Below are 16,202 nucleotides of genomic sequence, written 5' to 3' on the forward strand. Positions count from 1 at the left end.
TTATATACCTGTTATTAAGGGATTTAAGGGCTAAAAACTCGATCATATCGTGCTTGGTCATGTATTTTTTCTTTGGTGAGTTTGACCGTTTTCGGTATGTTGGCGCTCAGTAATCCTAACCCGGACCAGTGCACTCTGTTCAATACTTAACATTTATTGCCCAGTATATTATCTTTCTTGGGATATATAGGGTATATCCGTTTTTTGAGGATTCAAGGGTTCAAAACTCGATCATATTGTGCTTGGTCATGTATTTTTTCTTAGGTTAGGTTCAGCCGTTTTCGATATGTTGTCAATCAATATTCCTTAACCCGGATCTGTACACTTTATTCAGTACTTAACTATTGTTGCCCATTTCATTTGCTTTATTAGGATATATAGGATATACATGTTATTAGGGGATTCAAGGTCTAAAAACTCAATCATATCGTGCTTGGTCAGGTATTTTTTCTTAGGTTATGTTCGGCGATTTTCGGTATGTTGTCAGTCAATTTTCCTTAACCCGGATCTGTGCAATTTATTCAGTGCTTAACTTTTGTTGCCGAATCCATTTGCTGTCTTAGGATATATAGGATATACCTGTTATTAGGGTATTCCAGGGCTAAAAACTAGATCATATCATGCTTGTTCATGTATTTTTTATTTGGGAAGTTCGACCGTTTTCGGTATGTTGGTGCTCAGTAATCCTTAACCCGGATCAGTGCACTCTATTCAATATTTTACTTTTTTTGCCCAGTATATTAACTTTCAAGGGATATATACCTGTTTTAAGAGGATTCACGGGTGCAAAACTCGATCATATCGTGCTTAGTCATGTATTTTTTCTTAGGTTAGGTTCGGCCCTTTTCGGTATGTTGTCAATCAATATTCCTTAACCAGGATCTGTGCACTTAATTCAGTACTTAGCTGTTGTTTCTCAGTCCATTTGCTCTCTAAGGATATATAGGATATACCTGTTATTAGTTGATTCAAGGGCTAAAAACTCGATTATATCGTGCTTGGTCATGTATTTTCTCTTTGGTAAGTTCGACCGTTTTCGGTATGTTGGTGCTGAGTAATCCTTAACCCAGATCAGTGCACTCTGTTCAATACTTAACTTTTGTTGCCTAGTATATTAGCTTTCTTGGGATATATAGGGTTTACCTGTTTTTAGGGGATTCACGGGTGCAAAACTTGATCATGTCGTGCTTGGTCATATGTATTTTTTCTTAGGTTTGGTTTGGCCGTTTTCGGTATGTTGTCAATCAATAATCCTTAACCCGGATCTGTGCACTTTATTTAGTACTTAACTTTTGTTTATTAGTCCATTTGCTTTTTTAGGATATATAGGATATACCTGTTTTTAGTGGATTCAAGGGCTAAAAACTCGATTATATCGTGCTTGGTGATGTATTTTTTCTTTGGTAAGTTCGACCGCTTTCGGTATGTTGGTGCTCAGTAATCCATAACCCAGATCAGTACAATCTGTTCAATACTTAACTTTGGTTGCCCAGTATATTAGTTTTCTTGGGATATATAGGATATACTTGTTTTTAGAGGATTCATGGGGTTCAAAACTTTATCATATCGTGCTTGGTCATGTATTTTTTCTTAGGTTATGTTCGGCCGTTTTCGTTATGTTGTCAATTAATAATTCTTAACCCAGATCTGTGCACTTTATGCAGTACTTAATTTTTGTTGCCCATTCCATTTGCTTTCTTATGTTATTCAGGATGTACCTGTTATTAGGGGATTCTAGGACTAAAAACTCGATCATATCGTGATTGGTCATGTATTTTTTCTTTGGTAAGTTTGGTTGTTTTCGGTATGTTGGCGCTGTTATCCTTAACCCGGATCAGTGCACTCTGTTCAATAGTTAACTTTTGATGCCCAGTATATTAACTTTCTTGAGATATATAGGGTATACCTGTTTTTAGAGGATTCAAGGGTTAAAAACTCGATCATATCGTGCTTGGTCATGTATATTTTCTTAGGTTATGTTCGGCCGTTTTCGGTATGTTGTCAATCAATAATTCTTAACCAGGATCTGTGCACTTTAGTCACTACGTAACTTTCGTTGCCCATTCCGTTTGCTTTCTTATTTTATTCAGGATGTACCTGTTATTAGGGGATTCTAGGGCTAAAAACTCGATCATATCGTGCTTGGTCATATATTTTTTATTTGGTAAGTTCGACCGTTTTCGGTATGTTGGTGCTCAGTAATCCTTAACCCGGATCAGTGCACTCTATTCAATATTTTACTTTTCTTGCCCAGTATATTAGCTTTCAAGGGATATATACCTGTTTTAAGAGGATTCACGGGTGCAAAACTCGATCATATCGTGCTTAGTCATGTATTTTTTCTTAGGTTAGGTTCGGCCGTTTTCGGTATGTTGTCAATCAATAATCCTTAACCTGGATCTGTGCACTTTATGCAGTGCTTAACGTTTGTTGCCCAGTCCATTTGCTTTCTTATGATATATAGGATATACCTGTTTTTAGGGGATTCAAGGGCTAAAAACTCGATCATATCGTGCATGGTCATGTATTTTTTCTTTGGTAAGTTTGGCTGTTTCCGGTATGTTGGCGCTCAGTTATCCTTAACCAGGAACTGTGCACTCTTTTCAATACTTAACTTTTGTTGCCCAGTATATCAGTGTTCTTGGGTTATAAAGAGTTTACCTGTTTTTAGAGGATTCAAGGGTTCAAAACTCGATCATGTCGTTCTTTGTCATGTATTTACTCTTATGTTAGGTTCGGCCGTTTTCGGTATGTTGTCAATCAAGTATCCTTAACCCTGATCTGTGCACTTTATTCAGTACTTAACGTTTGTTGCCCAGTCCATTTGCTTTCTTAGGATATATAGGATATACCTGTTATAAGGGGATTCAAGGGCAAAAAACTCAATCTTATCGTGCTTGGTCATGTATTTTTTCTTTGGTAAGTTTGACCGTTTTCGGTATGTTTGCGCTCAGTTATCATTAACCCGGATCAGTGCACTCTGTTCAGTATTAAACGTTTGTTGCCTAGTATATTAGCTTTCTTGGGATATATAGGGTATACCTGTTTTTAGAGAATTCAAGGGTTCAAAACACGATCATATCGTGCTTGGTCATGTATTTTTTTCTTATGTTAGGTTCGGCCGTTTTCGTTATGTTGTCAATCAATAATCCTTAACCCGGATCTGTGCACTTTATTCCGTACTTAACTTCTGCTGCCCTGTCCATTTGCTTTCTTAGGATATATATAGGATATACCTGTTATTAAAGGATTCAAGGGCTGAAAACTCGATCACATCGTGCTTGGACATGTATTATTTCTTTTGGAATTTTGGCCGTTTTCGATATGTTGGCGCTCAGTTCTCCTTAACCCGGACCAGTGCACTCTGTTCAATACTTAACATTTATTGCCCAGTATATTATCTTTCTTGGGATATTCAGGGTATATCCGTTTTTAGAGGATTCAAGGGTTCAAAACTCGATCATATTGTACTTGGTCATGTATTTTTCTTAGGTTAGGTTCGGCCCTTTTCGGTATACTAGTATTGTCAATCAATAATCCGTAAACCGGATCTGTGCCCTTTATTCAGCACTTACCTTTTGTTGCCTAGTTCATTTGCTTTCTTAAGATATGTAGGACATACCTGTTATTAGAGGGTTCAAGGGCTAAAAACTCGATCATATCGTGATTGGTCATGTAATTTTTCTTTGGTAAGTTTTGCCGTTTTCGGTATGTTGGCGCTCAGTTATCCTTAACCCGGATCATTGCACTCTGTTCAATACTTAACTTTTGTGGCCCAGTATATTAGATTTCTTGGGATATATAGGATATAACTGTTTTTAGATGATTCAAGGTTTCAAAACTCGATCACATCGTGCTTGGTCATGTATTTTTTCTTTGGTAAGTTGGCCGTTTTCGGTATGTTGGCGCTCAGTAATCCTTATTCAGGAACTGTGCACTTTATTCAGTACTTAACTTCTATTGCCCAGTCGATTTGCCTTCTTAGGATATATAGGATATACCTGTCATTAGGGGATTCAAAAGCTGTAAACTCGATTATATCGTGCTTGGACATGTAATTTTTCTTTTGGAATTTGGCGGTTTTCGATATGTTGGCGCTCGGTTATCCTTAACCCAGATCAGTGCACTCTGTTAAATCCTTTACTTTTGTTGCCTTGTCCATTTGCTTTCTTCACGTATAGAGGATATGCCTGTTATTAGGGTACTAAAGGTCTAAAAACTCGATCATATCGTGCTTGGTCGTGTATTTTTTCTTTGGTAAGTTTTGCCGTTTTCGGTATGTTGGTGCTCAGTAATCCTTAACCCGGATCAGTGCAGTCTGTTCAATACTAAACTTTTGTGGCCCAGTATATTAGATGTCTTGGGATATATAGGGTATACCTGTTTTTAGAGGATTCAAGGGTTGAGAATTCGATCATATCGTGCTTGCCCATGTATTTTTTCTTAGGTTAGGTTCGGCCGTTATCGATATGTTGTCAATCAATAATCCTTAATCGGGATCTGTACACTTTATTCAGTAGATAACTTCTACTGTCCATTCCATTTGCTTTCTTAGGATATATATAGAGATTATATACCTGTTATTAAGGGATTCAAGGGCTAAAAACTCGATCATATCGTGCTTGGTCATGTATTTTTTCTTTGGTGAGTTTGACCGTTTTCGGTATGTTGGCGCTCAGTAATCCTTAACCCGGACCAGTGCACTCTGTTCAATACTTAACATTTATTGCCCAGTATATTATCTTTCTTGGGATATATAGGGTATATCCGTTTTTTGAGGATTCAAGGGTTCAAAACTCGATCATATTGTGCTTGGTCATGTATTTTTTCTTAGGTTAGGTTCAGCCGTTTTCGATATGTTGTCAATCAATATTCCTTAACCCGGATCTGTACACTTTATTCAGTACTTAACTATTGTTGCCCATTTCATTTGCTTTATTAGAATATATAGGATATACATGTTATTAGGGGATTCAAGGTCTAAAAACTAGATCATATCATGCTTGTTCATGTATTTTTTATTTGGTAAGTTCGACCGTTTTCGGTATGTTGGTGCTCAGTAATCCATAACCCAGATCAGTGCAATCTGTTCAATACTTAACTTTGGTTGCCCAGTATATTAGTTTTCTTGGGATATATAGGATATACTTGTTTTTAGAGGATTCATGGGGTTCGAAACTCTATCATATCGTGCTTGGTCATGTATTTTTTCTTAGGTTATGTTTGGCCGTTTTCGTTATGTTGTCAATCAATAATTCCTAACCCAGATCTGTGCACTTTATGCAGTACTTAATTTTTGTTGCCCATTCCATTTGCTTTCTTATGTTATTCAGGATGTACCTGTTATTAGGGGATTCTAGGACTAAAAACTCGATCATATCGTGATTGGTCATGTATTTTTTCTTTGGTAAGTTTGGTTGTTTTCGGTATGTTGGCGCTCAGTTATCCTTAACCCGGATCAGTGCACTCTGTTCAATAGTTAACTTTTAATGCCCAGTATATTAACTTTCTTGAGATATACAGGGTATACCTGTTTTTAGAGGATTCAAGGGTTCATAACTCGATCATATCGTGCTTGGTCATGTATTTTTTCTTAGGTTATGTTCGGCCGTTTTCGGTATGTTGTCAATCAATAATTCTGAACCCGGATCTGTGCACTTTAGTCACTACGTAACTTTCGTTGCCCATTCCGTTTGCTTTCTTATTTTATTCAGGATGTACCTGTTATTAGGGGATTCTAGGGCTAAAAACTCGATCATATCGTGCTTGGTCATGTATTTTTTATTTGGTAAGTTCGACCGTTTTCGGTATGTTGGTGCTCAGTAATCCTTAACCCGGATCAGTGCACTCTATTCAATATTTTACTTTTTTTGCCCAGTATATTAGCTTTCAAGGGATATATACCTGTTTTAAGAGGATTCACGGGTGCAAAACTCGATCATATCGTGCTTAGTCATGTATTTTTTCTTAGGTTAGGTTCGGCCGTTTTCGGTATGTTGTCAATCAATATTCCTTAACCAGGATCTGTGCACTTAATTCAGTACTTAGCTGTTGTTTCTCAGTCCAGTTGCTCTCTAAGGATATATAGGATATACCTGTTATTAGTGGATTCAAGGGCTAAAAACTCGATTATATCGTGCTTGGTCATGTATTTTCTCTTTGGTAAGTTCGACCGTTTTCGGTATGTTGGTGCTGAGTAATCCTTAACCCAGATCAGTGCACTCTGTTCAATATTTAACTTTTGTTGCCCAGTATATTAGCTTTCTTGGTATATATAGGGTTTACCTGTTTTTAGGGGATTCACGGGTGCAAAACTCGATCATGTCGTGCTTGGTCATATGTATTTTTTCTTAGGTTTGGTTTGGCCGTTTTCGGTATGTTGTCAATCAATAATCCTTAACCCGGATCTGTGCACTTTATTTAGTACTTAACTTTTGTTTATTAGTCCATTTGCTTTTTTAGGATATATAGGATATACCTGTTTTTAGTGGATTCAAGGGCTAAAAACTCGATTATATCGTGCTTGGTGATGTATTTTTTCTTTGGTAAGTTCGACCGCTTTCGGTATGTTGTCAATCAATAATTCCTAACCCAGATCTGTGCACTTTATGCAGTACTTAATTTTTGTTGCCCATTCCATTTGCTTTCTTATGTTATTCAGGATGTACCTGTTATTAGGGGATTCTAGGACTAAAAACTCGATCATATCGTGATTGGTCATGTATTTTTTCTTTGGTAAGTTTGGTTGTTTTCGGTATGTTGGCGCTCAGTTATCCTTAACCCGGATCAGTGCACTCTGTTCAATAGTTAACTTTTGACGCCCAGTATATTAACTTTCTTGAGATATATAGGGTATACCTGTTTTTAGAGGATTCAAGGGTTAAAAACTCGATCATATCGTGCTTGGTCGTGTATTTTTTCTTAGGTTATGTTCGGCCGTTTTCGGTATGTTGTCAATCAATAATTCTTAACCCGGATCTGTGCACTTTAGTCACTACGTAACTTTCGTTGCCCATTCCGTTTGCTTTCTTATTTTATTCAGGATGTACCTGTTATTAGGGGATTCTAGGGCTAAAAACTCGATCATATCGTGCTTGGTCATGTATTTTTTCTTTGGTAAGTTTGGTTGTTTTCGGTATGTTGGCGCTCAGTTATCCTTAACCCGGATCAGTGCACTCTGTTCAATAGTTAACTTTTGATGCCCAGTATATTAACTTTCTTGAGATATATAGGGTATACCTGTTTTTAGAGGATTCAAGGGTTCAAAACTCGATCATGTCGTTCTTTGTCATGTATTTACTCTTATGTTAGGTTCGGCCGTTTTCGGTATGTTGTCAATCAAGTATCCTTAACCCTGATCTGTGCACTTTATTCAGTACTTAACGTTTGTTGCCCAGTCCATTTGCTTTCTTAGGATATATAGGATATACCTGTTATAAGGGGATTCAAGGGCAAAAAACTCAATCTTATCGTGCTTGGTCATGTATTTTTTCTTTGGTAAGTTTGGTTGTTTTCGGTATGTTGGCGCTCAGTTATCCTTAACCCGGATCAGTGCACTCTGTTCAATAGTTAACTTTTGATGCCCAGTATATTAACTTTCTTGAGATATATAGGGTATACCTGTTTTTAGAGGATTCAAGGGTTCAAAACTCGATCATATCGTGCTTGGTCATGTATTTTTTCTTTCTTAGGTTATGTTTTCGGCCGTTTTCGGTATGTTGTCAATCAATAATTCTTAACCAGGATCTGTGCACTTTAGTCACTACGTAACTTTCGTTGCCCATTCCGTTTGCTTTCTTATTTTATTCAGGATGTACCTGTTATAGGTATAGAACCACTAATTCAGGCCCGGTCGGAAAGAACATACAAGAAAGTAGTACATATTTTAAACAAAATAGTTCCTACGCATAGCTGTATCTTTGTCAATAGTGGGGATATTTGGGTAGTTTTAGTATCAAATAAAAGCTTGGGGACTTGGGATCACTGTAGAACCCTTGTTGAAAGTTTTATTTGAATAATAAAGAAGTATATGAAATTTTAATAGGAGGGCTCATTTGGCCTGGTGTTCAGATCAGAAGTTCCTGTTTTTGTACTATCAAACTTCCGGGAACCAGTACACTCTAATATGCAATTAAAGGTATGTTGATTTTTTCAGCACAAGTCAGCATAAGGTACAGTTTTGACATGAAATAACTGCCACTTTATTTGAACTTAAGACAAAGTAGCCATTTATGCTTGAAATTGCAGAATTTAACATAGAAAGCAATGGGGCTATGAATTAGTGGTTTTATACCTATTACTGACAGGCATGTGAAATTCTATTTTTAGAAATCATACCCTTTACAGTGAAAATTGGTCACATTTGTTGTCAGAAATCATGTTACATTATTTTTTTTTATTTAACAATTATGTTAGTGTCAAATTACAGCCCTCAAATTGCTACAATAAGGTAGTTTAGCCTTTTTTGGTCATTTAGCATGCACACAGTTAAGATTTTACCTGAAATTTAAATTTTTGGATTATCTAACACTGAAACCAATGAAACTTGTATATTATGACTAGTTTATAGTATAAATATTGTTTTTGGTCAAATTATCTAGTGAGTGTTCAAGTTTTATTGTGTTTCTTGGTGAATTATTTATTTCAAGGAAAATTGGTGTATACTTATATAGGAATTCCAAAATCTCTCTTGAAATGCATTTTATAACCATTTTAGCAAGTTGTCTAGCTTAGAAATACATAAATTGCTCTTGTTGATCCATGTTTATACATAAAAGTATGTTTTTTTTACCAAATCACTCTCTTTTTCCAACATGTAGAAAAAAGGGGGGACAAAATTATCAATTATATTTTATGTTTGGACCACTGTATTTATATTCAAGGAAGAATCTCTGATAAAAATAAGACATATAGGTAAAAACACTGTTATTTGAGTAGATATTAACAAATCAGAACTGGTAAAAATTGAAAAAGTGTCATATCTGTCACTATTGGTATCCATATGTAGTTTTCTTTGTTTAACGCATACGTTACTACCAGTCCAATTTGAGCTTGAATTCAGTGATATAGTGTTTTGACAAAGCTTTATGTGTTTTTCTATGCTAGAAATAGATCATAGAAGGAAATTAAGTCAAGCAGAAGTCAATATAACAAGTTTGGTGCTGTTATAGGTATAGAACCACTAATTCAGGCCCGGTCGGAAAGAACATACAAGAAAGTAGTACATATTTTAAACAAAATAGTTCCTACGCATAGCTGTATCTTTGTCAATAGTGGGGATATTTGGGTAGTTTTAGTATCAAATAAAAGCTTGGGGACTTGGGATCACTGTAGAACCCTTGTTGAAAGTTTTATTTGAATAATAAAGAAGTATATGAAATTTTAATAGGAGGGCTCATTTGGCCTGGTGTTCAGATCAGAAGTTCCTGTTTTTGTACTATCAAACTTCCGGGAACCAGTACACTCTAATATGCAATTAAAGGTATGTTGATTTTTTCAGCACAAGTCAGCATAAGGTACAGTTTTGACATGAAATAACTGCCACTTTATTTGAACTTAAGACAAAGTAGCCATTTATGCTTGAAATTGCAGAATTTAACATAGAAAGCAATGGGGCTATGAATTAGTGGTTTTATACCTTATTAGGGGATTCTAGGGCTAAAAACTCGATCATATCGTGCTTGGTCATGTATTTTTTCTTTGGTAAGTTCGACCGTTTTTGGTATGTTGGCTCTCAGTAATCCTCATTCCGGATCAGTGCACTCTATTCAATACTAAAATTTTGTTGCTCAGTATATTAGATGTCTTGAGATATATAGGGTATACCTGTTTTTAGAGGATTCAAGAGAGCAAAACTCGATCATATCGTGCTTGGTCAGATATTGTTTTCGGTTAGGTTCGGCCGTTTTCGGTATGTTGTCAATCAATAATCCTTAACCTGGATCTGAGCACTTTATGCAGTGCTTAACGTTTGTTGCCCAGTCCATTTGCTTTCTTATGATATATAGGATATACCTGTTTTTAGGGGATTCAAGGGCTAAAAACTCGATCATATCGTGCATGGTCATGTATTTTTTCTTTGGTAAGTTTGTCTGTTTCCGGTATGTTGGCGCTCAGTTATCCTTAACCAGGAACTGTGCACTCTTTTCAATACTTAACTTTTGTTGCCCAGTATATCAGTTTTCTTGGGTTATAAAGAGTTTACCTGTTTTTAGAGGATTCAAGGGTTCAAAACTCGATCATGTCGTTCTTTGTCATGTATTTACTCTGATGTTAGGTTCGGCCGTTTTCGGTATGTTGTCAATCAAGTATTCTTAACCCTGATCTGTGCACTTTATTCAGTACTTAACGTTTGTTGCCCAGTCCATTTGCTTTCTTAGGATATATAGGATATACCTGTTATAAGGGGATTCAAGGGCAAAAAACTCAATCTTATCGTGCTTGGTCATGTATTTTTTCTTTGGTAAGTTTGACCGTTTTCGGTATGTTTGCGCTCAGTTATCATTAACCCGGATCAGTGCACTCTGTTCAGTATTAAACGTTTGTTGCCTAGTATATAAGCTTTCTTGAGATATATAGGGTATACCTGTTTTAAGAGAATTCAAGGGTTCAAAACACGATCATATCGTGCTTGGTCATGTATTTTTTCTTATGTTAGGTTCGGCCGTTTTCGTTATGTTGTCAATCAATAATCCTTAACCCGGATCTGTGCACTTTATTCCGTAATTAAATTCTGCTGCCCTGTCCATTTGCTTTCTTAGGATATTTATAGGATATACCTGTTATTAAAGGATTCAAGGGCTGAAAACTCGATCACATCGTGCTTGGACATGTATTATTTCTTTTGGAATTTTGGCCGTTTTCGATATGTTAGCGCTCAGTTCTCCTTAACCCGGACCAGTGCACTCTGTTCAATACTTAACATTTATTGCCCAGTATATTATCTTTCTTGGGATATATAGGGTATATCCGTTTTTAGAGGATTCAAGGGTTCAAAACTCGATCATATTGTACTTGGTCATGTATTTTTCTTAGGTTAGGTTCGGCCCTTTTCGGTATACTAGTATTGTCAATCAATAATCCCTCAACCGGATCTGTGCCCTTTATTCAGCACTTACCTTTTGTTGCCTAGTTCATTTGCTTTCTTAAGATATGTAGGACATACCTGTTATTAGAGGGTTCAAGGGCTAAAAACTCGATCATATCGTGATTGGTCATGTAATTTTTCTTTGGTAAGTTTGGTTGTTTTTGGTATGTTGGCGCTCAGTTATCCTTAACCCGGATCAGTGCACTCTGTTCAATAGTTAACTTTTGATGCCCAGTATATTAACTTTCTTGAGATATACAGGGTATACCTGTTTTTAGAGGATTCAAGGGTTCAAAACTCGATCACATCGTGCTTGGTCATGTATTTTTTCTTTGGTAAGTTTGGTTGTTTTCGGTATGTTGGCGCTCAGTTATCCTTAACCCGGATCAGTGCACTCTGTTCAATAGTTAACTTTTGATGCCCAGTATATTAACTTTCTTGAGATATACAGGGTATACCTGTTTTTAGAGGATTCAAGGGTTCAAAACTCGATCATATCGTGCTTGGTCATGTATTTTTTCTTAGGTTATGTTCGGCCGTTTTCGGTATGTTGTCAATCAATAATTCTTAACCCGGATCTGTGCACTTTAGTCACTACGTAACTTTCGTTGCCCATTCCGTTTGCTTTCTTATTTTATTCAGGATGTACCTGTTATTAGGGGATTCTAGGGCTATAAACTCGATCATATCGTGCTTGGTCATGTATTTTTTATTTAGTAAGTTCGACCGTTTTCGGTATGTTGGTGCTCAGTAATCCTTAACCCGGATCAGTGCACTCTATTCAATATTTTACTTTTTTTGCCCAGTATATGAGCATTTAAGGGATATATACCTGTTTTAAGAGGATTCACGGGTGCAAAACTCGATCATATCGTGCTTAGTCATGTATTTTTTCTTAGGTTAGGTTCGGCCGTTTTCGGTATGTTGTCAATCAATATTCCTTAACCAGGATCTGTGCACTTAATTCAGTACTTAGCTGTTGTTTCTCAGTCCATTTGCTCTCTAAGGATATATAGGATATACCTGTTATTAGTGGATTCAAGGGCTAAAAACTCGATTATATCGTGCTTGGTCATGTATTTTTTATTTAGTAAGTTCGACCGTTTTCGGTATGTTGGTGCTCAGTAATCCTTAACCCGGATCAGTGCACTCTATTCAATATTTTACTTTTTTTGCCCAGTATATGAGTATTTAAGGGATATATACCTGTTTTAAGAGGATTCACGGGTGCAAAACTCGATCATATCGTGCTTAGTCATGTATTTTTTCTTAGGTTAGGTTCGGCCGTTTTCGGTATGTTGTCAATCATTATTCCTTAACCAGGATCTGTGCACTTAATTCAGTACTTAGCTGTTGTTTCTCAGTCCATTTGCTCTCTAAGGATATATAGGATATACCTGTTATTAGTGGATTCAAGGGCAAAAAACTCGATTATATCGTGCTTGGTCATGTATTTTTTCTTTGGTCAGTTTGACCGTTTTCGGTATGTTTGCGCACAGTTATCATTAACCCGGATCAGTGCACTCTGTTCAATACTTAACTTTTGTTGCCTAGTATATTAGCTTTCTTGGTATATATAGGGTTTACCTGTTTTTAGAGAATTCAAGGGTTCAAAACACGATCATATCGTGCTTGGTCATGTATTTTTTCTTATGTTAGGTTCGGCCGTTTTCGTTATGTTGTCAATCAATAATCCTTAACCCGGATCTGTGCACTTTATTCCGTAATTAACTTCTGCTGCCCTGTCCATTTGCTTTCTTAGGATATTTATAGGATATACCTGTTATTAAAGGATTCAAGGGCTGAAAACTCGATCACATCGTGCTTGGACATGTATTATTTCTTTTGGAATTTTGGCCGTTTTCGATATGTTGGCGCTCAGTTCTCCTTAACCCGGACCAGTGCACTCTGTTCAATACTTAACATTTATTGCCCAGTATATTATCTTTCTTGGGATATATAGGGTATATCCGTTTTTAGAGGATTCAAGGGTTCAAAACTCGATCATATTGTACTTGGTCATGTATTTTTCTTAGGTTAGGTTCGGCCCTTTTCGGTATACTAGTATTGTCAATCAATAATCCCTAAACCGGATCTGTGCCCTTTATTCAGCACTTACCTTTTGTTGCCTAGTTCATTTGATTTCTTAAGATATGTAGGACATACCTGTTATTAGAGGGTTCAAGGGCTAAAAACTCGATCATATCGTGATTGGTCATGTAATTTTTCTTTGGTAAGTTTTGCCGTTTTCGGTATGTTGGCGCTCAGTTATCCTTAACCCGGATCATTGCACTCTGTTCAATACTTAACTTTTGTGGCCTAGTATATTAGATTTCTTGGAATATATAGGATATAACTGTTTTTAGATGATTCAAGGTTTCAAAACTCGATCACATCGTGCTTGGTCATGTATTTTTTCTTTGGTAAGTTGGCCGTTTTCGGTATGTTGGCGCTCAGTAATCCTTATTCAGGAACTGTGCACTTTATTCAGTACTTAACTTCTATTGCCCAGTCGATTTGCCTTCTTAGGATATATAGGATATACCTGTCATTAGGGGATTCAAGAGCTGTAAACTCGATCATATCGTGCTTGGACATGTAATTTTTCTTTTGGAATTTTGGCGGTTTTCGATATGTTGGCGCTCGGTTATCCTTAACCCAGATCAGTGCACTCTGTTAAATCCTTTACTTTTGTTGCCTTGTCCATTTGCTTTCTTCACGTATAGAGGTTATGCCTGTTATTAGGGTACTAAAGGTCTAAAAACTCGATCATATCGTGCTTGGTCGTGTATTTTTTCTTTGGTAAGTTTTGCCGTTTTCGGTATGTTGGTGCTCAGTAATCCTTAACCCGGATCAGTGCAGTCTGTTCAATACTAAACTTTTGTGGCCCAGTATATTAGATTTCTTGGGATATATAGGGTATACCTGTTTTTAGAGGATTCAAGGGTTGAGAATTCGATCATATCGTGCTTGCCCATGTATTTTTTCTTAGGTTAGGTTCGGCCGTTATCGATATGTTGTCAATCAATAATCCTTAATCGGGATCTGTACACTTTATTCAGTAGATAACTTCTACTGTCCATTCCATTTGCTTTCTTAGGATATATATAGAGATCATATACCTGTTATTAAGGGATTCAAGGGCTAAAAACTCGATCATATCGTGCTTGGTCATGTATTTTTTCTTTGGTGAGTTTGACCGTTTTCGGTATGTTGGCGCTCAGTAATCCTTAACCCGGACCAGTGCAGTCTGTTCAATACTTAACATTTATTGCCCAGTATATTAGCTTTCTTGGGATATATAGGGTATATCCGTTTTTTGAGGATTCAAGGGTTCAAAACTCGATCATATTGTGCTTGGTCATGTATTTTTTCTTAGTTTAGGTTCAGCCGTTTTCGATATGTTGTCAATCAATATTCCTTAACCCGGATCTGTACACTTTATTCAGTACTTAACTATTGTTGCCCATTTCATTTGCTTTATTAGGATATATAGGATATACATGTTATTAGGGGATTCAAGGTCTAAAAACTCAATCATATCGTGCTTGGTCAGGTATTTTTTCTTAGGTTATGTTCGGCCATTTTCGGTATGTTGTCAGTCAATTTTCCTTAACCCGGATCTGTGCAATTTATTCAGTGCTTAACTTTTGTTGCCGAATCCATTTGCTGTCTCAGGATATATAGGATATACCTGTTATTAGGGTATTCCAGGGCTAAAAACTAGATCATATCATGCTTGTTCATGTATTTTTTATTTGGTAAGTTCGACCGTTTTCGGTATGTTGGTGCTCAGTAATCCTTAACCCGGATCAGTGCACTCTATTCAATATTTTACTTTTTTTGCCCAGTATATTAGCTTTCAAGGGATATATACCTGTTTTAAGAGGATTCACAGGTGCAAAACTCGATCATATCGTGCTTAGTCATGTATTTTTTCTTAGGTTAGGTTCGGCCGTTTTCGGTATGTTGTCAATCAATATTCCTTAACCAGGATCTGTGCACTTAATTCAGTACTTAGCTGTTGTTTCTCAGTCCATTTGCTCTCTAAGGATATATAGGATATACCTGTTATTAGTGGATTCAAGGGCTAAAAACTCGATTATATCGTGCTTGGTCATGTATTTTCTCTTTGGTAAGTTCGACCGTTTTCGGTATGTTGGTGCTGAGTAATCCTTAACCCAAATCAGTGCACTCTGTTCAATACTTAACTTTTGTTGCCTAGTATATTAGCTTTCTTTGTATATATAGGGTTAACCTGTTTTAGGGGATTCACGGGTGCAAAACTCGATCATGTCGTTCTTGGTCATATGTATTTTTTCTTAGGTTTGGTTTGGCCGTTTTCGGTATGTTGTCAATCAATAATCCTTAACCCGGATCTGTGCACTTTATTTACTACTTAACTTTTGTTTATTAGTCCATTTGCTTTTTTAGGATATATAGGATATACCTGTTTTTAGTGGATTCAAGGGCTAAAAACTCGATTATATCGTGCTTGGTGATGTATTTTTTCTTTGGTAAGTTCGACCGCTTTCGGTATGTTGGTGCTCAGTAATCCATAACCCAGATCAGTGCAATCTGTTCAATGCATAACTTTGGTTGCCCAGTATATTAGTTTTCTTGGGATATATAGGATATACTTGTTTTTAGAGGATTCATGGGGTTCAAAACTCTATCATATCGTGCTTGGTCATGTATTTTTTCTTAGGTTATGTTCGGCCGTTTTCGTTATGTTGTCAATCAATAATTCCTAACCCAGATCTGTGCACTTTATGCAGTACTTAATTTTTGTTGCCCATTCCATTTGCTTTCTTATGTTATTCAGGATGTACCTGTTATTAGGGGATTCTAGGACTAAAAACTCGATCATATCGTGATTGGTCATGTATTTTTTCTTTGGTAAGTTTGGTTGTTTTCGGTATGTTGGCGCTCAGTTATCCTTAACCCGGATCAGTGCACTCTGTTCAATAGTTAACTTTTGATGCCTAGTATATTACCTTTCTTGAGATATACAGGGTATACCTGTTTTTAGAGGATTCAAGGGTTCAAAACTCGATCATATCGTGCTTGGTCATGTATTTTTTCTTAGGTTATGTTCGGCCGTTTTCGGTATGTT

Source organism: Mytilus californianus, unplaced genomic scaffold, assembly GCF_021869535.1.
Source record: "Mytilus californianus isolate M0D057914Y unplaced genomic scaffold, xbMytCali1.0.p SCAF_11, whole genome shotgun sequence".
In the NCBI taxonomy this organism is placed as follows: Eukaryota; Metazoa; Mollusca; class Bivalvia; order Mytilida; family Mytilidae; genus Mytilus; species Mytilus californianus.